Source organism: Canis lupus, chromosome 32 (assembly GCF_048164855.1).
Source record: "Canis lupus baileyi chromosome 32, mCanLup2.hap1, whole genome shotgun sequence".
In the NCBI taxonomy this organism is placed as follows: domain Eukaryota; kingdom Metazoa; phylum Chordata; class Mammalia; order Carnivora; family Canidae; genus Canis; species Canis lupus.
The window spans coordinates 28,479,321-28,503,560 of NC_132869.1; positions in this window are offsets into that span (position 1 = coordinate 28,479,321).

Here is a 24,240-nt window from a genome sequence, read left to right on the forward strand (position 1 = left end):
TCTTTCTCTGACTTATTTTGCTTAGCATTTTACTCTCTAGCTCCATCCATGTTGTTGCGAATGGCAAGATTTCATTCTCTTTTATGCCTGACCATTCATTGTTTAGTAGCTTGTTATTTAGTCTCTGTGTATTTGTGCTCTTCTCAGATTTTTCTGGTGATTTTTAGTTTTGTATCATTGTGGTCAGAAAAGATGCATAATATGATTTTCATCTGTTTGAATTGAGATTTGTTTTGTGGCCTAACATGTCATCTATTCTGGAGAATGTTCCATGTGCTCTTGAAAAGAATGTGTACTCCACTGTTCTGGGATGGAATGTTCTGATTACATATGTTAGTTCTATGTGGTCCAATATGTCATTCATAGCCACTTTCATTATTGATTTTCTGTGTGGATAATCCATCCACTGATGTAAGTGGGGTAGTAAAGTCCCCAACTATTATTGTATTACTGTCAACTTCTTCCTTTGTTACTAGTTGCTTTATGTATTTAGGTGCTCTTATGTTGGGTACATAAATATTTACAACTGTTATATCCTCTTGTTGGATTGTTCCTTTACCATTATGTAGAATTCATCCTTGTATCTTCTTAGATCTTTCTTATAAAGTCCATTTTCTCTGATATTAAGTACTGGTACTCCAGCTTTCTTTTTGCTTCTATTTGCATGGTGTATGTTTTCCCATCCCTTCACTTTCAGTCTTCAAGTGTCTTTAAGTGTGAAGTGAGTCTTTTGTATAGATGGCTCTTGCATTTTTATCTATCTTATCACTCTATGTTTTTGGATTGGAACACTCAATCTATTTACACTCAAAGTAATTACTGATGGGTGTATACTTATTGCCTTTTTTGTAGCTTGTTTTATAGTTGCTTTTGTAGTTCCTTTCTGTTCCTTTCTTTTCTTGCTTTCTACCCTTGTAGTCTGATGGCTTTCTTTAGTGATATGCTTACATTCCTTTCTATTTATCTTTTGCATATGTTAGAGGTTTCTAGCTTGTAGTTACCATTAGGTTCATACACAACATCTTATGCATATAGCAGTCTATATTAAGTTGACAGTCGTTTAAGTTTGGACCCATTCTAAAATCACTAAATTTTTACCACCCCCCCCACCACCTCTGCATATTTGATATGTCATAATTTACATCCTTCTATTTTGTGCATCCTTGACTGATTTTTATACATATACCTACTTTTACTGTTTTTATGCCTCCTACTTTTTTCTTTTTTTTTCTCCTACTTTTTTCTTGTTTATGGTCTTTCCTTCCATTCAAAGAATCCCCTTTAAAAAAAAAAAAAAAAGAATCCCCTTTAGCATTTCTTGTAAGGATGGTTTAGTGGTGAACTTCTTTAACTTTTGTTTGTCTGGGGAACTATCTTTCCATCAATTCTGAATGATATACCCTCCTGGACAGAGTATTCTTAATTGCAGGTTTTTTCCTTTAAGCCCTTTGAATATATCATGCCCTCTCTTCTAGCCTGCAAAGTTTCTGCTGAAGAAATAAGCTGACAATCTATGGAGCTTCCCTTGTATGTAATTTTTTCTCTTGCTGCTTTTAAAATTCTGTTTTTATCACTAATTTTTGCCATTTTAATTATCATGTGTCTTGGTATGGACCTCCTTGGGTGGACTGTCAGGGGCTCTCTGTGCCTCTTGGATCTGGATTTCTGTTTCCTTCCCCAGATTTGACAAGTTTTCAGCTATTATTTCTTCAAATAAATTTTCTGCCCCTCTTTATCTCTCTTCTCCTTCTGGTATCCCTAAAATGTGAATGTTATCATGCTTATAATGTCATTGAGTTCTCTTAACCTATTTTCATTTTTTGTTATTCTTTTGTTCAACTTGGTTGTTCTCCATTACACTGTCTTCTAGATCACTGATTCTTCTGTCTCCTCTGATCTGCCATTCATTCCTTCTAGTGTAATTTCATTTTCCACTATTAAGTTCTTCATCTCTGGTTGGTTCTTTTTTATATTTCCTATCTCTTTATTGAAGGTCTCACTGAGATCCTCCACTCTTTTCTCAAGTCTAGTATTTTTATAGCCATTACTTTCAATTCTCTATCAGGGATACTTCTTATGTATGTTTCATTTAGCTCTCTTGCTGTGGTTTTTGTCCTGTTCTTTCATTTGGGAAATATTCCTCTATCTCATTTTTGTCTCTTTGTTTGCTTCCATATATTAGGAAAGTCAGCTATATCTCCTGATCTTGAAAATAGTGGCTTTACGAAGAAGAGGTCCTGTGGCCCTATAGCACAATATCCCCTGTTTATCAGAGTCAGATGCTTCAGAAATGTCCCCTATGTGGGTTACATGTGCCCTACTATTGTGGCTGGGCCACATTTGCCTCCAGTACAGTTGGCTGCAATAGCCCACTTTTCCTATTGTGGGCAGGGTTTGGTGCCTATGTTGCTAAAGGGTCAGTCTAGAGCTGCTGTGGGCTTGCAGTTAGGCAGCATCAGTAGTCAAACCAGATGCCTGTCCTCAGGCTGCCTGCAGGGGCTGCAGATATGCTGATTGATAGTGTCAGGGTTATAGGGTTCTGCATTGCTGGTTATAGGGTTCAGCAGATGGGGCTACAGATGAATGGGTGTGTGGTTATCTTCCCCTCTCAACAGGGCAAGAGTCACTTTAGAGCAGCACCAACCCCTTCCTACCAGGGCTGCTTGTAGAATGACATGTGGCAGGAACTGCTCTGAAGGGATGCCTGCTTAGTAGAGCAGGTTGGATAGGACAGATCTGCAGGACAATGTGGGGGGTGGGAAGTATACCATTAGCAAGGTAGGTGGATGCTGTTTGCTGGTTCCCACACGTGTCCTACTCTCTAAGCTGGGGTAGGGGACTGTGGAGAAAAATGGTGCTCACTGGCCCTTTTGTTCTTGGAGAAATCTCCCTAAGATCCCTGCCCCTCTAGCATATATTCTGAGATTAGTAAACAAATCTCCTTCATGTATACCCCCAGGACTTTTCAAACTACTGCTTCTATACTGTATCTCAGTGGAGTTGTTTGTTATACTAGCTCTCTGAGTGCAGGGACTCAGTTTTCTACCACCCTCCAGCTCTCCCAGAGCTAAGTCTGCTGATTTTTAAAGTACCCAGAGTTAAGCCCCACTGATTGTAAAAATTCACAAAGTTAAGCCCCACTGGTTTTCAAAGCCAAATGTTATGGGAACTTGTCTTTCCACCACAGGTCCCCTGTGTGTGGGGTGCCTGGTGTGGGGTCCACTCCTCTCCCCTCTTGGTGCTTATGGTGTCCTTCCTATTTGTGGTTAGTCTCCTGGGAGCTTGGTTCCTGACTGACGACATCTCCATCCCTCCTATCCCTTTCTGATGTGGCCTCCTCTCTATGATTAACTGTGGTAAGTCTGTTCTGTCAGTATTTGGGTCATTTTCTGGGCCGGCTGTACTGATTTGGCTGTTACCTAGGTATGTCCATGGAATAAGGTGAGCTTAGGATCCTCCTACTCTCTCATCTTCTCAGAAGTCTTCCCTTGCAATTTTTGATAATAGCATTAGAAATATTCAGTAGAGAGAGGGGAAAATAACCATTATGAAATATAACTAAAACATCTGTTCTCCATAACAAAGGCCTGCCCTCAAGAAAAATTACTTTACCAGACAACTTGAGCCCCCTCTACCCTTTCTATCTCACATCAGAGGAGGAAAAACAATGCTAAGAAACAATTCTGAGGGGAATCAGGCACACACACACACACAAAAAAACCCTGAAATTTAATTATAGACTTCTTCCTCTCCCCCAAACTTACCATCCCATCAACAAGGCTCCAGTGTAACAAGAGTGGATTATAACTTAGAGTGGCAAGATGCCAACTCTATTTAAAAGGGAATTTCTGGGGATACCCAAAGACAGCAGGGCAGACAGAAACAAGTACAGGAGACAAAACTGAAGCCTAACACCGACATCTACAGTAAACATTAAACACAACCTAACTCCTAATTAATAAACATAAAACCTCACCCTAAAAGCCTGTTTACCTCAGTTCCTTTTAACTGATAGATAATGTCCAACTTTCAACAAAAAATTACAAAGCAGGTTAAAATGTCAAAATAAACATAGTCTGAAGAGACAAAGCATCAGAACAATATTCAGCTTTGACATTTATATTAGAATTATCAGATAGAGAATTTAAAATAACTATGATTAATATGTTTATCCCTGGTAAAGACAGATGCAAAATCCTCAACAAAGTACTGGTAAAGCAAATTCAACAATACAGTAAAAGATCACACATCATGATCGATTGGAATCTAATCCAGGAATACAAGAGCCGTTTACCATCTGCAGAAAAATGTGATAGACCATAATGACAAAATGAAGGCTGGGACACCTGGGTGGCTCAGCTGGTTGGATATTTGACTTGATCTCAGCTAAGGTCTCAATCTCAAGGTTGTTGAGTTCAAGCCCTACAATGAGTTAAGATGGATAAAGAAAGATAAAAATCATATGATCATTCAATATATACAGAAGAAGCATGACAAAATTCAATATCCATTCATGACAAAAAGTCTCAACAAATTAGGCATAAAGGGAGTGTATATTAATATAATAAAGGCCACAAATCACATGCTCACAGTAACATCATATTCAATGGTGAAAAGCTGAAAACTTTTCCTCTAAGATCAAGACAAGGATGCCCACTCTGACCACTTTTATTCAACATAGTAGTGGGGGTATTAACCTGAGCAATTAGGCAAGAAAAAGGAAGAAAAAAGAAAGAAAAGAAAAATCATCGAAGTCAGAAAGGAAGACTGCAAACAGTCTCTATTTTCAGATGACATGTTACTACATATAGAAAACTCCAAAGATGCTGCTAAAAAACTGTTAGAATAAGTGAATTATGCAAAGTTGAAGGATACAAAATCAACACGAATCAGTTGTATTTCTATACAGTAACAAAGACCTATCAGAAAAAGAAAAGAATCCTATGTACAATTGAATCAAAAAGAATAAAATATCTAGAAATAAATTTAACCAAGGAAAGGAAAGATCTGTACACTGAGAAATATATGACATTGATGAAAGAAAGATTTAAAAATGGAAAGATATTCCATGCTCATAGATCAGAAGAATTAACATTGTTAAAATGCCCACACTACCCAAAGCAGTCTACAGACTCAATGCAATCCCTAGCAAAATTCCAATGGCATTTTTCACAGAAATAAAACAAATAATCCTAAAATTTGTATGGAACAAGAACAAAATAACTCCAAATAGCCAAAGCAACCCTGGAGAAAAACAAAACTGGAGGCCATAAAAAGGAATCAAACACTGACACATGCATATATGTACACATATACATATTTGCACAAACCTCAAACCATTATACTAAGTGGAATCAGTGAGATGCAAAGAACACATAATATATGATCTCACTCAGTTAAAAATTCTGGAAAAGAAAAACCTTAGCACCAGAAAGCAGATGAGTAGTTGCCTGGTGCTGAAGGTGGGAAAGGCAAAATTGAAGATCAACTACAAATGGGTACAAGGGCACTTTAGGGGTAACAGAAATGTTCTAAACCTGGATTGTGTGGATTGCATAGCTCTTTAAGTTCACTATAATCACTGAATTGTATACTTAACAACAGGTGAGTTTTATATACATAAATTATACTTCCAAAAAAGCTGTTAAGAAATACTTGAAGTCCCAATAGTTCATTTTTGCTTTTGTTTCTTTTGCCTTCGTGGATGTATCTTGCAAGAAGTTACTATGGCCGAGTTCAAAAAGGGTGTTGCCTGTGTTCTTCTCTAGGATTTTGATGGAATCTTGTCTCACATTTAGATCTTTCATCCATTTTGAGTTTATCTTTGTGTATGGTGAAAGAGAGTGGTCTAGTTTCATTCTTCTGCATGTGGATGTCCAATTTTCCCAGCACCATTTATTGAAGAGACTGTCTTTCTTCCAATGGATAGTCTTTCCTCCTTTATCGAATATTAGTTGCCCATAAAGTTCAGGGTCCACTTCTGGATTCTCTATTCTGTTCCACTGATCTATGTGTCTGTTTTTGTGCCAGTACCACACTGTCTTGATGACCACAGCTTTGTAGTACAACCTGAAATCTGGCATTGTGATGCCCCCAGATATGGTTTTCTTTTTTAAAATTCCCCTGGCTATTCGGGGTCTTTTCTGATTCCACACAAATCTTAAAATAATTTGTTCTAACTCTCTGAAGAAAGTCCATGGTATTTTGATAGGGATTGCATTAAACGTGTATATTGCCCTGGGTAACATTGACATTTTCACAATATTAATTCTGCCAATCCATGAGCATGGAATATTTTTCCATCTCTTTGTGTCTTCCTCAATTTCTTTCAGAAGTGTTCTATAGTTTTGAGGGTATAGATCCTTTACATCTTTGGTGAGGTTTATTCCTAGGTATCTTATGCTTTTGGGTGCAATTGTAAATGGGATTGACTCCTTAATTTCTCTTTCTTCAGTCTCATTGTTAGTGTATAGAAATGCCACTGACTTCTGGGCATTGATTTTGTATCCTGCCACGCTACCGAATTGCTGTATGAGTTCTAGCAATCTTGGGGTGGAGACTTTTGGGTTTTCTATGTAGAGTATCATGTCATCGGCGAAGAGGGAGAGTTTGACTTCTTCTTTGCCAATTTGAATGCCTTTAATGTCTTTTTGTTGTCTGATTGCTGAGGCTAGGACTTCCAGTACTATGTTGAATAGCAGTGGTGAGAGTGGACATCCCTGTCTTGTTCCTGATCTTAGGGGAAAGGCTCCCAGTGCTTCCCCATTGAGAATGATATTTGCTGTGGGCTTTTCATAGATGGCTTTTAAGATGTCGAGGAATGTTCCCTCTATCCCTACACTCTGAAGAGTTTTGATCAGGAATGGATGCTGTATTTTGTCAAATGCTTTCTCTGCATCCAATGAGAGGATCATATGGTTCTTGGTTTTTCTCTTGCTGATATGATGAATCACATTGATTGTTTTACGGGTGTTGAACCAGCCTTGTGTCCCAGGGATAAATCCTACTTGGTCAGGGTGAATAATTTTCTTAATGTACTGTTGGATCCTATTGGCCAGTATCTTGTTGAGAATTTTTGCATCCATGTTCATCAGGGATATTGGTCTGTAATTCTCCTTTTTGGCGGGGTCTTTGTCTGGCTTTGGAATTAAGGTGATGCTGGCTTCATAGAACGAATTTGGAAGTACTCCATCTCTTTCTATCTTTCCAAACAGCTTTAGGAGAATAGGTATGGTTTCTTCTTTAAACGTTTGATAAAATTCTCCTGGGAAGCCATCTGGCCCTGGACTCTTGTGTCTTGGGAGGTTTTTGATGACTGCTTCAATTTCCTCCCTGGTTATTGGCCTGTTCAGGTTTTCTATTTCTTCCTGTTCCAGTTTTGGTAGTTTGTGGCTTTCCAGGAATGCGTCCATTTCTTCTAGATTGCCTAATTTATTGGCGTATAGCTGTTCATAATAGGTTTTTAAAATCGTTTGTATTTCCTTGGTGTTGGTAGTGATCTCTCCTTTCTCATTCATGATTTTATTAATTTGAGTCTTCTCTCTCTTCTTTTTAATAAGGCTGGCTAATGGTTTATCTATCTTATTAATTCTTTCAAAGAACCAACTCCTGGTTCTGTTGATCTGTTCCACAGTTCTTCTGGTCTCAATTTCGTTGAGTTCTGCTCGAATCTTTATTAGCTCCCTTCTTCTCTTGGGTGTAGGATCTATTTGCTGTTTTTTCTCTAGAAGCTTTTGCACAGCAAAGGATACAGTCAACAAAACTCAAAGACAACCTACAGAATGGGAGAAGATATTTGCAAATGACATATCAGATAAAGGGCTAGTTTCCAAGATCTATAAAGAACTTATTAAACTCAACACCAAAGAAACAAACAATCCAATCATGAAATGGGCAAAAGACATGAACAGAAATCTCACAGAAGAAGACATAGACATGGCCAACATGCACATGAGAAAATGCTCTGCATCACTTGCCATCAGGGAAATACAAATCAAAACCACAATGAGATACCACCTCACACCAGTGAGAATGGGAAAAATTAACAAGGCAGGAAACAACAAATGTTGGAGAGGATGTGGAGAAAAGGGAACCCTCTTACACTGTTGGTGGGAATGTGAACTGGTGCAGCCACTGTGGAAAACTGTGTGGAGGTTCCTCAAACAGTTAAAAATATACCTGCCCTACGACCCAGCAATTGCACTGTTGGGGATTTACCCCAAAGATACAAATGCAATGAAACGCTGGGACACCTGCACCCCGATGTTTCTAGCAGCAATGGCCACGATAGCCAAACTGTGGAAGGAGCCTCGGTGTCCAACGAAAGATGAATGGATAAAGAAGATGTGGTTTATGTATACAATGGAATATTACTCAGCTATTAGAAATGACAAATACCCACCATTTGCTTCAACGTGGATGGAACTGGAGGGTATTATGCTGAGTGAAGTAAGTCAGTCGGAGAAGGACAAACATTATATGTTCTCATTCATTTGGGGAATATAAATAATAGTGAAAGGGAAAATAAGGGAAGGGAGAAGAAATGTGTGGGAAATATCAGAAAGGGAGACAGAACATAAAGACTGCTAACTCTGGGAAACGAACTAGGGGTGGTAGAAGGGGAGGAGGGCGGGGGGTGGGAGTGAATGGGTGACAGGCACTGGGTGTTATTCTGTATGTTAGTAAATTGAACACCAATAAAAAAAAAAAAAAAAAAAAAAGAAAAAAAAAAAAAAAAAAAAAAGAAATACTTGAGTTTTCTGGTAGCAAAGAGAATAAAATCATTCCATATTTTTCAAAAAGAATGAAATTTCAAAGAAAGTTAGTTCTAGGGAGTTTGAATTTTAGCCAATATGAGGAAGCACATACACTGATAATCAGTTATTCAATAGGAATACCTTGGATTCCCAAAGCAAGCAGAATGGTTGGTTGGCCAACCCAACAGACATTTCTGGTACCTTCTCCTTTATCACTGTAAAAACACAGGGTTTGCAAAGTGACCTGTTGAATATGCTGTTATTTGCAACTGAATGAAGCCTAATGGATAACTTTAACTTTTCCAAGAATAGTCCTAAAACGCTGAAAACTTTCTGCCCAGGGAAGGTGTGAAATATTCTTACTGGAGAGAGATGATATAATTAGTTGGTTAAATTTTAAAAAATTAATCATAAGTTTTTGAAAAACACCTGCATTATATAATTCTTTGAATTTAATCAAAGTAATTGTCACTGTGAATATATACACATTTCAGAAAGGGAAATATTCTTTGCTTTGTCATTTCAGCTTATACGCACACACATGCATACACACATATGCACGTGCACACACCCACGCACACACATACATACACACCCCTTTATTTCCTCAGGAGCTTTGAAAATCAAAGTAGGAGACTACTTTTACCAGAAGATGAAAAGTACACAAAAGTATAATATTTGGCCTCTGCCCTCAAGGTGTTGAAAAACAATCTTTGTAGAGGCAGGTGAACACACCTGAAATAATTAACAGATATTAGATACTGTACAATTTACTGTACAATTAAGCCATTAAAAAACAATTAAGCCATTAATTGTAGCATATAATTACAATTAAATTCTGCAAAAGCCAAACCATAGATGGCTTTACAAACCACCAGGATTAAAAAATGCTACCTGATGGTGAAAGCAAGCAATTGACCTATATTTACATAAGATATGAGTGCAAATGCTCTGGTTCTCGATATTCTGGATGCTCAGCAACCTGGCTCAATACCTTGACTTTTATTATTTCCCCATTTGATGTTCTAGCTTGTTCTTGCTTGCTCTTAGGACACACTCCAAGATACAGTTTCTAGTAATTGTCTTTGAACACCTCTCCCTTCACCAGAAACATCTTAAGTAAGAGGATGTGAAAATACACATAACAGACAGATATAAATAGAATCTCACTGATTTATAATTAGCAAAGACTTCACTACAGAATATTTAAGAAGAATGTCCACCTCTATTATTTTTCTCATATACAGTAACTCACAGGAAGCTAATTATATCACTCAATAAGACTTAAGAACTAGGAGATAATGTAAGAAACAAAATAATTGTTAGTATATTATTTTTTTGTAAGTGAAAAGTTATCTAACGTGCTTGAGAATACTTAAAAGCGGTTTCAACTCACTCATATAATATATACTGAACCAACATTTGTTTGCCATCTTTATATTCATTACCAGAGAAAGAAAGTTTGTTCACTTCAAAGGAAACTAGAGATACATTATAACTTATCTAGAGTTTCAATATTACAAATGACTAAAGCAAAATTAATGAAGTCTTCCATGTTAAAAATTACAAACCAATGTACAATTTCTAAACTTAAGTCAAAGTGAAATTTTACATAATATATTGTTTAGTAAAGAATATTGAAAAAATAAATGAAGAAGTGATTTTCTAAAATCAGGTAATTTTGTAGAACTTGAGACAACACTCCTGATACAAAATGCTTGGCTAGATTGGTAGTTCTTTCCCTGCCAAATTCCTGCCTAGCTTTACAAGAAGTGAAGGTCTCATTCTACAATAAAAATAAGAAAAGATTCTTTGCCTAGAATACCCTTAACTCCAGTTAGGTTTTAGTATGTGCTGATAAAGCATCTTAAATCATCTTAGCAACAGTCTAATCTAAACGAGCATCAGCCAGCAAAACCATTGTTCCAAGTGGCTTTGGGAAACACAGTCCAGCCATTGGTCTTAAAACTCCAGCAGAGGGCAGCTCTGGTGGCTCAGTGGTTTAGCGCTGCCTTTAGCCGAGGGTGTGATCCTGAAGACCCAAGATCAAGTCCCGCATCAGGCTCCCTGCATGTAGCCTGCTTCTCTCTCTGCCTGTGCCTGTGCCCCTCTCTGTATCTCTCATGAATAGATAAATAAAATCTTTTTAAAAATTCCAGGCGGGCATGCTTAATGTCTGGCTGTTATGATTGGATCCACTAGAGGACAAGACCAAGGATCCTATCTTTCTCAGGCAATAAGCATGACAAAGCTAGAGAGTAACTCACAAAAAAAGTAACTAAATTCATCAGCAAAATACATAAAAATTTCAATTAAACAAAGTGCTTTGGGAGTAAGCTAGTCTTAGATGTCTAAGACTACAGAATTAAATAAATTATAGGGCACTGACACAATACTACACAGGAGTTAAATACTGTTAAATACTACACAGGATTAAAGATCATGTTCCAGAATGTTAATTGACATTGAAAATGCTCCTATGTAAAATACTATATGAAAAGCAGGTCATAAAAAAGTAAGATCAGTTTTTATGTTTTGTTTTTTTTTTTTAAATATATATACAGGAGCACCTGGGTGGTTCCATTGGTTAAGTGCTTGCCTTCAGCTCAGGTCATAATCACTTGCTATCAGGGAAATACAAATCAAAACCACAATGAGATACCACCTCACACCAGTGAATATGGCGAAAATTAACAAGACAGGAAACAACAAATGTTGGAGAGGATGTATAGAAAGGGGAACCCTCTTGCACAATTGGTGGAAAAGCAAACTGGTACAGCCACTCTGGAAAACAGTGTGGAGGTTCCTCAAAGAGTTAAAAACAGAGCTACCCTACGACGCAGCAACTGCACTGGGTATTTACCCCAAAGATACTGATGCAGTGGAACGCTGGGACACCTGCACCCAACGTTTATAGCAGCAATGTCCACAATAGCCAAACTGTGGAAAGAGCCTCAATGTCCTTCAACAGATGAACAGATGAAGAATATGTGGTTATGTATGTATGTATGTGTGTGTGTGTATATACACACACACACACAAATAGAATCTTACTCAGCCATTAGAAAGGACGAATACCCACCATTTGCTTCCACATGGATGAAACTGGAGGGTATCATGCTGAGTGAAGTAAGTCAATCTGAAAAGGACAATCATCATATGGGGAATATAAGACATAGTGAAAAGGGTTATAATGGAAAGGAGGGAAAATGAATGGGAAAAATTAGAGAGGGTGACAAAATATGAGAAACTCCTAACTCTAGGAAACGAAAAAAAGGGTAGTGGAGGGGAGGCAGGTGGGGAGATGGAGTAACTGGGTGATGGGCACTGAGGAGGGCACTTGATGGAATGAGCGCTGGGTGTTATACTATATGTTGGCAAATCAAACCTCAATAAAAAATATTATTTTAAATAAAAAATAAAATCCCAGGGTCCTGGGATCAAGCCCCACGTCAGACTCTTTGCTCAGCAGGGAGCCTGCTTTTTTCCCTTTACCTCTGCCTGCTGCTCCGCCTGCTTGTGTGTGCTCTATATCTCTCTCTGTCAAATAATAAATAAGTAAATAAGTAATTAAAAATATATATACATACACATATATACATATATATTCAGATTAAAAAAGACATCAAAATGCTAACAAAGATTATATTACAAGATTTTTTATTTTCTTTTCCTGAATTTTTAAATTTATTACTTTGATGTAAGAAAATATAATGATAGAAAATCAACTAATCTATTTAACTATATTTTCTAGTTAACTAAAAAGCAAGTAAAGCAATTTGGGATTAAATATATCTTACTCAATATCTTGCTTACTAGTCAACACAAACCCAACAGTGTGATGATTTACAGTGAAATCAGTCATCCAACCAATCAATTAATTTGGCAAAACACCTTTAGCATGTTTTTTATGGTAAGACTTAAGTTTCTATGTCCATTCTGTTATTCCGATGGTAAGGTGATAAAAAACTTGACATAAATTTGAGAGAGGTCAACACAACTACATCTTTCCCTTCTTATTTAAGTATCTCATAGGAGCTACCAGTTTTAAAGTTAAACATCACTCACTCACTAATCATTACCATATGAATGCAGGTGTAGAGGGTTTAATATACACTGGTTCAGGTATCATAGTTTGTTTAGTGACTAAATTTCTGGTTTACATTTTGCTATTTCAAATATACAAGTTCTATTTAAATTTTAACCCACTTCTAGATTTTTTTTTAAAAAATTATTCCATTTACTGTTTTTGAAAAGGTAAAATACTCAGGTGGTTCAGTCATCAAAATGTACAAAACAGCATACTCCCTTCCCATCCATGTACAAAAAATAACAGTGACCACAAAGGAACAGAGACAATATACAGAAATAGTGACTTTACAGGTAATACAATGGCACTAAATTCATATCTTTTAATAGTTATTCTGAATGCAAATGGGCTAAATGCACCAATCCAAAAATACAGGATATCAGATTTGATTTAAAAAAGCAAGACTCATTGATATGCTGTCTGCAAGAGACTCAGTTTAGACCCAAAGATACCTCCAGATTTAAAGTAAGGGGGTAAAAAAAAATAAAGTAAGGAGGTAAAAAAAATAAAAAATAAAAAATAAAAAATAAAAAAAAATAAAAATAAAAAAAATAAAAAAAAAAAAGTAAGGAGGTAAAAAACCACTTATGATAATGGACGTCAAAAGAAAGATGGGGTGGCAATCCTTATATCAGAAAAATCAGATTTTAAACCAAAGACTGTAATAAGAAATGAGGATGGTTACTATATCACAAATAAAGGGTCTATCCAACAAGAAGATCTAGCAATTGTAAATATTTATGCCCCTAATATGGGAACAGCCTATTATATAAAGCCAATAAATAAGAATATTTTAAAAACACACTGGTAATAATACAGTAATAGCAGGGGACTTTAACACTCACAGCAATGGGCAGATCATCTAAGCAGATCAATAAAGAAATAAGGGCTTTAAATGACATACTGGACCAGATGGACTTCACAGATACATTCAAACCATTCCATCCTAAAGCAACAGAATACTTCTCAAGTGCACATGGAACATTTACCAGAATAGATCACATACTGGGTCACAAATCAGGTCTCAACTGGCACCAAAAGCCTGGGATTACACCCTGCATATATTCTTGGACCACAATGCTTTAAAACTAAAACTAAAACACAAGATACATGGAGGCTAAAGTACAGCCTACTAAAAAATGAATAGGTCAACCATAAAATTAAAGAAAAATTATAAAAATTCATGGAAACAAATGAAAATGAAAATACAACTGTTCTTAGTCTTTGGGATGCAGCAAAGGGATCGAGTCCCACATCAGGCTCCCTGCGTGGAGCCTGCTTCTCCCTCTGCCTGTGTCTCTGCCTCTCTCTGTCTCTCATGAATGAATAAATAAAATCTTAAAAAAAAGAAAAACAGAAATGGAAGGAAAACTTCCAAACTCTTCCTATAAGGCCAGCATTACCTTGATCCTAAAACCAAAGACTCCACCAAAAAGAATTACAGACCAATATCCCTGATGAACATGGATGTTAAAATTCTCACCAAGATGCTATCCAAGAGGATCCAACAATATATTAAAAGGATTATTCACTATGACCAAGTGGTATTTGCCACTCCCCCTGCTTGTGCTTGCTCTCTCACTCTCTCACTCTCTGTCAAATAAATAAAATCTTAAAAAAAAATAAAATAAAATAACGCTTTACAGTGTAAAGACAGAGAGTACATACCTCAGTATAATTAAAAGCATCTATGAAAAGGCCACAGTGAATATCATTCTCAATACGGAAAACCTGAGGGCTTTCCTCCTAAGATCAGGAACATGGCAGGGATGTCCACTATCACCAATGTTGTTCAACATAGTACTAGAAGTCTAGCCTCAGCAATCAGACAACAAAAAGAAATAAAAGACATTCAAATCAGCAAAGAAGAAGTTAAACTTTCACTCTTTGCAGATGACATACTACTCCATGTGGAAAACCCAAAAGACTCCACCCCAAAATTGCTAATAGAACTCATACAGGAATTTAGCAAGATATAAAATAAATGCACAGAAATCAGTTGCATTTCTATACACTAACAATGAGACAGAAGAAAGAGAAATTACGGAGTTGATTCCATTTACAATTCCACCAAAACCATAAGATACCTAGGAATAAACCTAACCAAAGAAGCAAAGGATCTATACTCGGAAAACTATAGAACACTCATGAAAGAAACTGAGGAAGACACAAAGAAATAGAAAGAAACTCCATGCTCATGGATTGAAAGAATGAATATTGCTAAGATGTCTATGTTATCTAGAGCAATCTATCCATACAATGCAATTTATCAAAATACCATCAACTTTTTTCACAGGGCTGGAACAAATAATCCTAAAATTTGTATGGAACCAGAAAACACCACAACTAGCCAGAGCAATGTTGAAAAAGAAAACCAAAGTTGGTGGCATCACAATTTCAGACTTCAAGTTCTATTACAAAACGGTAATCATCAAGACAGGACGGTACTAGCACAAAAACATATAGATCAATGGAACAGAACAGAGAATCCAGAAATGGACCTGGAATCTATGGTCAACTAATCTTTGACAAAGCAGGAAAGAATATCCAATGGAAAAAAGAGTCTCTTCAACAAATGGTGTTGGGAAAATTGAACAGCCCCATGCAGAACAGTGAAATCGGACCATTTCCTCACACCATACACAAAAATAGACTCAAACTGGATGAAAGACCTAAATGTGAGACAGGAATCCATCAAAATCCTAGAGGAGAATACAGGCAGCAACCTCTAAGACCTTGGCCATAGCAGCTTCATGCTCAGCACATCTCCAGAGGCAAAGACAACAAAAGCAAAAATGAACGATTGGGACTTCATCAGGATAAAAGGCTTTTACACAGCAAAGGAAACAGTCAACAAAATCAAAAGACAACCAAGTGAATGGAGGAGGTATTTGCAAATGATATATCAGATAAAGGGCTAGTATCCAAAATCTATAAAGAACTTAACAAACTCAACATCCAAAGAACAAATAATGCAATCAAGAAATGGGGCACTTGATGGGATGAGCACTGGGTATTATGCTATATGTTGGCAAACTGAACTCCAATAATAAATAAATAAATGGGCAGAAGATATGAATAGACATTTCTCTAAAGAAGACAAATGGCTAACAGATACATGAAAAGTGCTCAACATCACTCAGCATTAGGGAAATACAAATCAAAACCACAATGATATACTACCTAATACCACTGAGAATGGCTAAAATTGACAAGTCAGGAAACAACAGATATTGGTGAGGATGTGAAGAAAGGGGAACCCTCTTACACTGTATTTGGGAATGCAAGCTGGTGCAGCTGCTCTGGAAAACAGTATGGAGGTTCATCACAAAATTAAAAGTAGAACTACCCTATGACCCAGCAATTGCATTACTGGGTATTTACTCTAAAGATACAAATGTAGTGATCCAAAGGGGCACATCCACCCCAATGTTTATAGCAGCAATGTCCACAACAGCCAAACTATGGAAAGAGCCCAGATGTCCATCAACAGATGAATGGATACAGAAGATATATATGTATCTCATGCAATATACATACAACAGAATACTTATCAGCCTCCCCCTCCCCCCTGGCAAAAAAAGGAATCTTGGCATTTGCAATGACATGGATAGAACTAAATGGTATTATGCTAAGCAAAATAAGTCAATTATAAGACAATTATCATATGATCTCAGTCAAATGTGGGACTTAAAAAACAAAACAGAAGATCATAGGGAAAGAGAGGAAAAAAAATAAAATGATGAAACCAGAGAAAGAGATAAACCATATGACTCTCAATCATAGGAAACAAAATGAGGGTTGCTGGAGGGGAGGGGAGGAGAAGTTAGGTAAATGAATGATGTACATTAATGAGGGCACATGATGCAATGAACACTGGGTATTACATAAGACTGATGAATCACTAGCCTCTACCTTTGAAACCAGTAATATATTATATATTAATTAATTGAATTTAAATAAAAAATAAATTAAAAAAAAAACTAAAAATAAAAACCTAAAGACTCCACCAAAAACTACTAGGACCGAAAATGAGTTGAGTAAAGTCACAGGATCCAAAATCAATGTACAGACATCTGCTGTATTTCTACACACTAAGAAGCTGCAGGAAGAGAAATGAGAAAACCATCCCATTTACAATTGTGCCCAAAATAATAAGATACCTAGGAATAAACTTAACCAAAGAGGTGAAAGACCTGTGCTCTGAAAACTATAAAACACTGATAAAGAGATTAAAGAATACGAATGGAAAGATATTCCACATTCATGGATTAGAAGAACAAACATTGTTAAAATGTTTATACTACTGAAAGCAATCTACAAATTTAATTCAATTCCTATCAAAATACCAATAGCATTTGTCATATAACTAGAACAAACAATCCTAATATTTGTATAGAACCACAAAAGACCCAGAATAGCCAAAGCAATCCTGAAAAAGGAAAACAAAACTGGAGGTATCACAATTCCAAACTTCAAATTATATTACAGAGGTGTAGTATTCAAAACAGTATGGTAGAGCCAAAAATACACATGGAACAGAATGTGTCTCACATTTAGATCAATGGAACAGAATAGAAAACCTAGAAATAAACCCACAATCATATGATCAATTAATCTTCAGCATAGAAGGAAAGAATATGCAATGAGAAAAAGTCTTCAACAAACTGTGTTGGGAACACTGGATAGCAATGTGCCAAAGAATGAAACTGGACTACTTTCTTAAATCATACACAAAAACAAACTTAAAATTGATTAAATTTGAGACCCAAAACCCTAAAAATCCAAGAAGAGAGCACAGGCAGTAGGAATGTCTGACACTGGCTGTAGCAACATATGCTAGAATTCCCTTCCTGAGGCAAGGGAAATAAAGGCAAAAGTAAACTACTGGGACTACATCAAAATAAAAAAGCTTCTGCACAGTGAAGGAAACCATCAACAAAACAGAAAGGCAATCTATGGAATGGGAGAAGATATTTGTAAATGACATATCCAATAGGGGGTCAGTATCTGAAATATATGAAGAACTGATACAACTCAACACCCCCTAAAACCCAAATAATCGAGTTTAAAAAATGGGCAGAAGCATGAATAAACATTTCCCCAAAGAAGACATACATATGGCCAACAGACACATAGAAAGATGCTCAACGTCACTCATCATCAGGGAAATGCAAATCAAAACTAAAATGAGATATCACCACACACATATCAGAATGGCTAAAATCAAAAACACAAGAAACAAGTGTTGGCAAGGATATGGAGAAAAAGGAACCCTCATGTACTGTTGGTAGGAATGTAAACTGGTACAGCCACTGTGGAAAACAGAATGGAGGTTTCTCAAAAAGTTAAAAATAGAACTATCCAATAATCCAGTAATTGCACTACTGGGTATTATCCCCAAAACACAAAAACACTAATTGAGAGGGATACATGCACCCCTGTGTTTACTACAGCACTATTTACAATAGCCAAGATATATAAGGAACATAACTGTCCATTCATAGATGAATGGATAAAGAAGATGTAGTATATATACACAATGGAATATTACTCAACCATAAAAAGACTGAACTCTTGTCAACTGCAAAGACATGGACAGAGCTAGAGAATATAATGCTGAGCAAAGTAATTCAGTGAAAGAGAAATACCATATGATTTCATTCCTATGTGAAATTTAAGAAACAAAATAAGCAAAGAAAAGAAGAGAGACAGAATGGCAAACCAAGAAACAGACTCTTCACTATGGAGAACAAACTGATGGGTACCAGAGGGAAGGTGGGTTGGGGGATGGGTGAAATAGGTGATGGGGATTAAATAGTACACGTATTCAGGATAGCACTGAATCATACATAGAAATGGTGAATCATATGTTGGACACCTGAAACTAATATAACAATGTTATTAACTATACTGGAATCAAAATTAACCAAATTAAAAAAAAGAATGTTGTCTCTCTCTCCAAAAAAAAATTATATTTTGAGATCTATTTCTGAACTTTCTATTCTATTCCATTGTTCTGACTACATTCACTAATTACACAAAATTTTAACAACTAATCTTTACTGCATACCTTACTATCTGGAATATCTTATCCCCCTTAATTTTTGTTCTTTTTCAAAAATTTTCCAGCTCGTTAGAAAAAAAACTCCTGTCAGTAGCTATAATTTACTTCTGAAGAAAAATATCTCTTCCGTATTATTGAGGCACTGTATTAAATTTATGAATTAACTTAGAGAAGACTGCCATCTCTTTGACATTGAATCTTCCTAACCTAGAACAAGGTAGGCTTTTTTCCTTTTTTTCTTTCAATTATTTTAAATCACTCAGGAATATTTTAAAGTTTTCTTCATATACAACTTTTGCATTTATGCTTAATTTATTCCTAAGTCTTTTATCTTTTGGGTTGGTATTGCAGGGTTTTTTTTTCCCTCATTTTATTCTTTCTGTTCTCTGTGTATATAAAAACTATTAATTTGTGTATTAATTCTGTACCCTATTTTGCTAAATTCTCTATCATTTTTCAATTTTTCCCCAAACATGTATTTTAAGTATACAACAATATTACCTACCAATAATATTTGCTCCTTTGTCATTTTCATTTATTTCTATTTTAAGAGGTTGAGGAGCAAATCTAGCATCCAGCACAATATTAACTACTTCACATCTTTGCCTTATTCCTGACTTTAGTAGGATTAAGTTTAAGATTTACCATTGGAAGTAATGCTTAGTTGGGGTCTGAGATAAATATATTTTTAATTTTAAGAAATATCCTCCATTTTGAGTTTATCTTTGTGTATGGTGAAAGAGAGTGGTCTGGTTTCATTCTTCTGCATGTGGATGTCCAATTTTCCCAGCACCATTTATTGAAGAGACTGTCTTTCTTCCAATGGATAGTCTTTCCTCCTTTATCGAATATTAGTTGACCATAAAGTTCAGGGTCCACTTCTGGGTTCTCTATTCTGTTCCATTGGTCTATGTGTCTGTTTTTGTGCCAGTACCACACTGTCTTGATGCTCACAGCTTTGTAGTACAACCTGAAATCTGGCATTGTGATGCCCCCAGCTATGGTTTTCTTTTTTAAAATTCCCCTGGCTATTCGGGGTCTTTTCTGATTCCACACAAATCTTAAAATAATTTGTTCTAACTCTCTGAAGAAAGTCCATGGTATTTTGATAGGGATTGCATTAAACGTGTAAATTGCCCTGGGTAACATTGACATTTTCACAATATTAATTCTGCCAATCCATGAGCATGGAATATTTTTCCATCTCTTTGTGTCTTCCTCAATTTAAACTCAAAATGGATGAAAGATCTAAATGTGAGACAAGATTCCATCAAAATTAGAGAAGAACACAGGCAACACGTTTCTTGAACTCGGCCACAGTAACTTCTTGCAAGATACAACCACGAAGGCAAAAGAAACAAAAGCAAAAATGAACTATTGGGACTTCATCAAGATAAGAAGCTTTTGCACAGCAAAGGATACAGTCAACAAAACTCAAAGACAACCTACAGAATGGGAGAAGATATTTGCAAATGGCCTATCAGATAAAGGGCTAGTTTCCAAGATCTATAAAGAACTTATTAAACTCAACACCAAAGAAACAAACAATCCAATCATGAAATGGGCAAAGACATGAACAGAAATCTCACAGAGGAAGACATAGACATGGCCAACAAGTACACGAGAAAATGCTCTGCATCACTTGCCATCAGGGAAATACAAATCAAAACCACAATGAGATACCACCTCACACCAGTGAGAATGGGGAAATTAACAAGGCAGGAAACCACAAATGTTGGAGAGGATGTGGAGAAAAGGGAACCCTCTTACACTGTTGGTGGGAATGTGAACTGGTACAGCCACTCTGGAAACCTGTGTGGAGGTTCCTCAAAGAGTTAAAAACAGACCTACCCTACGACCCAGCAATTACACTGCTGGGGATTTACCCCAAAGATACAGATGCAATGAAATGCCAGGACACCTGCATCCCGATGTTTCTAGCAGCAATGTCCACAATAGCCAAACTGTGGAAGGAGCCTCGGTGTCCATCAAAAGATGAATGGATAAAGAAGATGTGGTTTATGTATACAATGGAATATTACTCAGCCATTAGAAATGACAAATACCCACCATTTGCTTCAACATGGATGGAACTGGAGGGTATTATACTGAGTGAAGTAAGTCAGTCGGAGAAGGACAAACATTATATGTTCTCATTCATTTGGGGAATATAAATAATAGTGAAAGAGAATAGAAGGGAAGGGAGAAGAAATGTGTGGGAAATATCAGAAAGGGAGACAGAACGTAAAGACTGCTAACTCTGGGAAACTAACTAGGGGTGGTAGAAGGGGAGGAGGGCGGGGGGTGGGAGTGAATGGGTGACGGGTACTGGGGGTTATTCTGTATGTTAGCAAATTGAACACCAATAAAAAATAAATTTAAAAAAAAGATGAATGGATAAAGAAGTTGTGGTTTTTGTATACAATGGAATATTACTCACCCACTAGAAATGACAAATACCCACCATTTGCTTTGACGTGGATGGAACTGGAGGGTATTATGCTGAGTGAAAGAAGTCAATCAGAGAAGGACAAACATTATATGGTCTCATTCATTTGGGGAATATAAATAATAGTGAAAGGGAATACCGGGGAAGGGAGAAGAAATGGGTAGGAAACATCAGAAAGGGAGACAGAACATGGAAGACTCCTAACTCTGGGAAACGAACTAGGGGTGGTGGAAGGGGAGGAGGGTTTAGGGTGGGGATGACTAGGTGGCGGGCACTGAGGGGGGCACTGGGTGTTATTCTGTATGTTGACAAATTGAACACCAATAAAAAATAAATTTATTATTAAAAAAAGAAATATCCTACTGTATTGAGTGTTTTCTATCAAAGATACTGTTGATTTTTTTCAAAAGCCTTTTCAGCATGTGTGGATATAGTCATATGATTTCTTAGATTTACCAGTATTATACATTGTGGTAATATATTTTCTAACATTCAAACATGTTTTCCAAAAAAAGCCCACATGATTTGTTCTTTTAATGTGTTTCCAGATTATGTCTGTAGATATTTTACTTAGCATTTTTACTTCTATATTCCTAAGTGAGATTGGTCTATAATATCCTTTTTTGTGTGTAATTCCTATTAGTTTTTTTAAAAGATTTTATTTATTCATGAGAGATACAGAGAGGCAGAGACATAGGCAGAGGGAGAAACAGGCTCCCCATGGGACTCCGGAATCATGACCCGAGCCAAACATAGACGCCAACCACTGAACCACCCAAGCGTCCCTTGAATTATTTTACTAATATCAACCTGGCCATATTGTGATTAAAATCTGTCTTCTGTTTCTTCAGGAAGGGCTCGTGACATTGTGCCAAGCCATACTGGAGCCTGAGGCAAAAGAAAAAAATCAGTAATAATGATCTTTAAAATTTGGTTTTATTTATCACGGATGTTTTCTAAAATTAATTTTATTTTAATATTGCTTTAAATATTATCCTTGATTATAGAGCTTTTTGGCATCCCCTTAAATTTCATGTCCAAAGCACCTAATATTCCTTGGGTTTTTGTATGTATGTTCCTGTATGTATATTGAAAAACAGTTTGGCTGGCTCAGTCCTTCCTTGAAAAACTTTTATGTAACACCCCAGACCTGCTGTTATTAAAAGATAATGTGGAAAAGTCTTATACCAGCTGATTTTCATTTAAGTGAAATCCCTACCCTCCCACTCGCATCTCTCGTTTTCCCAAAAGTTCATCTTTAAAGTTCTATAACTGTCCTAATGTTGACAGTTCTGGGTCAATTTTCCCCAGTACACGGTATTACTTTTGCAGATTCAAGTCTTTTTGTTTCTTGAATTGTTATTTTAAAATATTTTTTCTGTACCATTTTAAATTTTAATCTCTGGGTACTCTATATACTTTTGGATCCCCCTCATATATCTTCTGTATTATCTTATAATCTTTTTAAATTTCTTTTATTTCTATTTCACTGTGTTCACCTTCTTACTTTTTATGTCCTTATCAGTATTTTCCATTGTTACTTCTTCCAATTTTGTCTTGATTTCTGTGTTTGTTTCCCTCTACCTCTTTCCTAAGTCCTACTAGTATATATTTCTTCTCTGTCTACCATCTCACTCTCTTTTCTTTCAAATATTGCATTTCCACCTAGTGGTACTTTTTAATAGAAGTGATTGACTTATTGAGTTTTGGGTTTTTTTTTTAAGATTTATGTCAAAATATTCATTCATAGTTTTCCTCTACTTCATGACATCTTTCTGGTAAGGGCTGGTCATTTGCTAATATACTTTTTCTGTACCCTTCCTTCTTTTTTCTTATAGTTTCTCTTCACAGACATTGTTCTAGTTCCTTTACCATTACTTATTGTTGAATGTGTCCATTTCTAATGGACTAATAAGCATTTGCAAAGGTAAGAACCATAAATGGTAGACCATAAAGACTTTTATGAGGGAGCAAGGACAGTATTCCAGGCTAGCTGTTTTTCACTATTCAAAGCCTCTCTTGTCAGCTGCTTCTTTTTCTTGTGATTTTTTAAAAAATTTATTTGAGAGAGAGAGAAAAAAAAAGAGAGCAAGCAGGGAGGGGCAGAAGGCGATGGAGAGGGAGAAGGAGAAAGAATATGAAGCAGACTCTGCACTGAGCATGGAGCCCAATGCAGGACTCAATTCCACAACTGTAAGATCTTGACCTGAGCCAAAACGAGTCAGATACTTAACTGAATGAGCCACCCAGGTGCCCCTCTTCTCAGCTGTTTCTAATTTTTCTGCAGGATTATTTATCTATCCAATATGTCTCTAATCTGAACTGTATCCCAAGAATCTTTTGTCAACACCCAACTACCCCTGTCTCCAATCACTACTATCCCAGATAAAGGATACAAATTCTAACCTAAGAGATTTCTCACTTTCAGAAATCACAGCAATTTTAAAAGGCTCATTAAGTGGAAGCATCTGGAGATGGTAACAAAGAAGGAAATTAAATAAGAAATATATGTTTGAAGACCATGTAAGAAATAATTTGACTCCCAGATCCAGGCCATTGAACAAGCCCCCACTCCAACAAAGGACTGAAAGCTTTTTGTCTACTGATAAGAGAGTATTTAGACTAAAAACTACCAGGTACAGCTGATGGTGGATATACCATTCACAAAATAGGGAGAATACATAAAACTGAGACCCTCTCCACTAGCCTTGCCTTACTTAGATTAGAGGATCCTGGCAGTCAGAATTTGACTTTTGAAGAATTTGAAAATTCTTACCAAACCAAGAGCAAAGACTGATACATATTACATCAAGGGCTCCTCACTGAAGGCTCAGTCTAATCATTCTAAAACAAAGCTCATGGTCAAGACTACTTATGT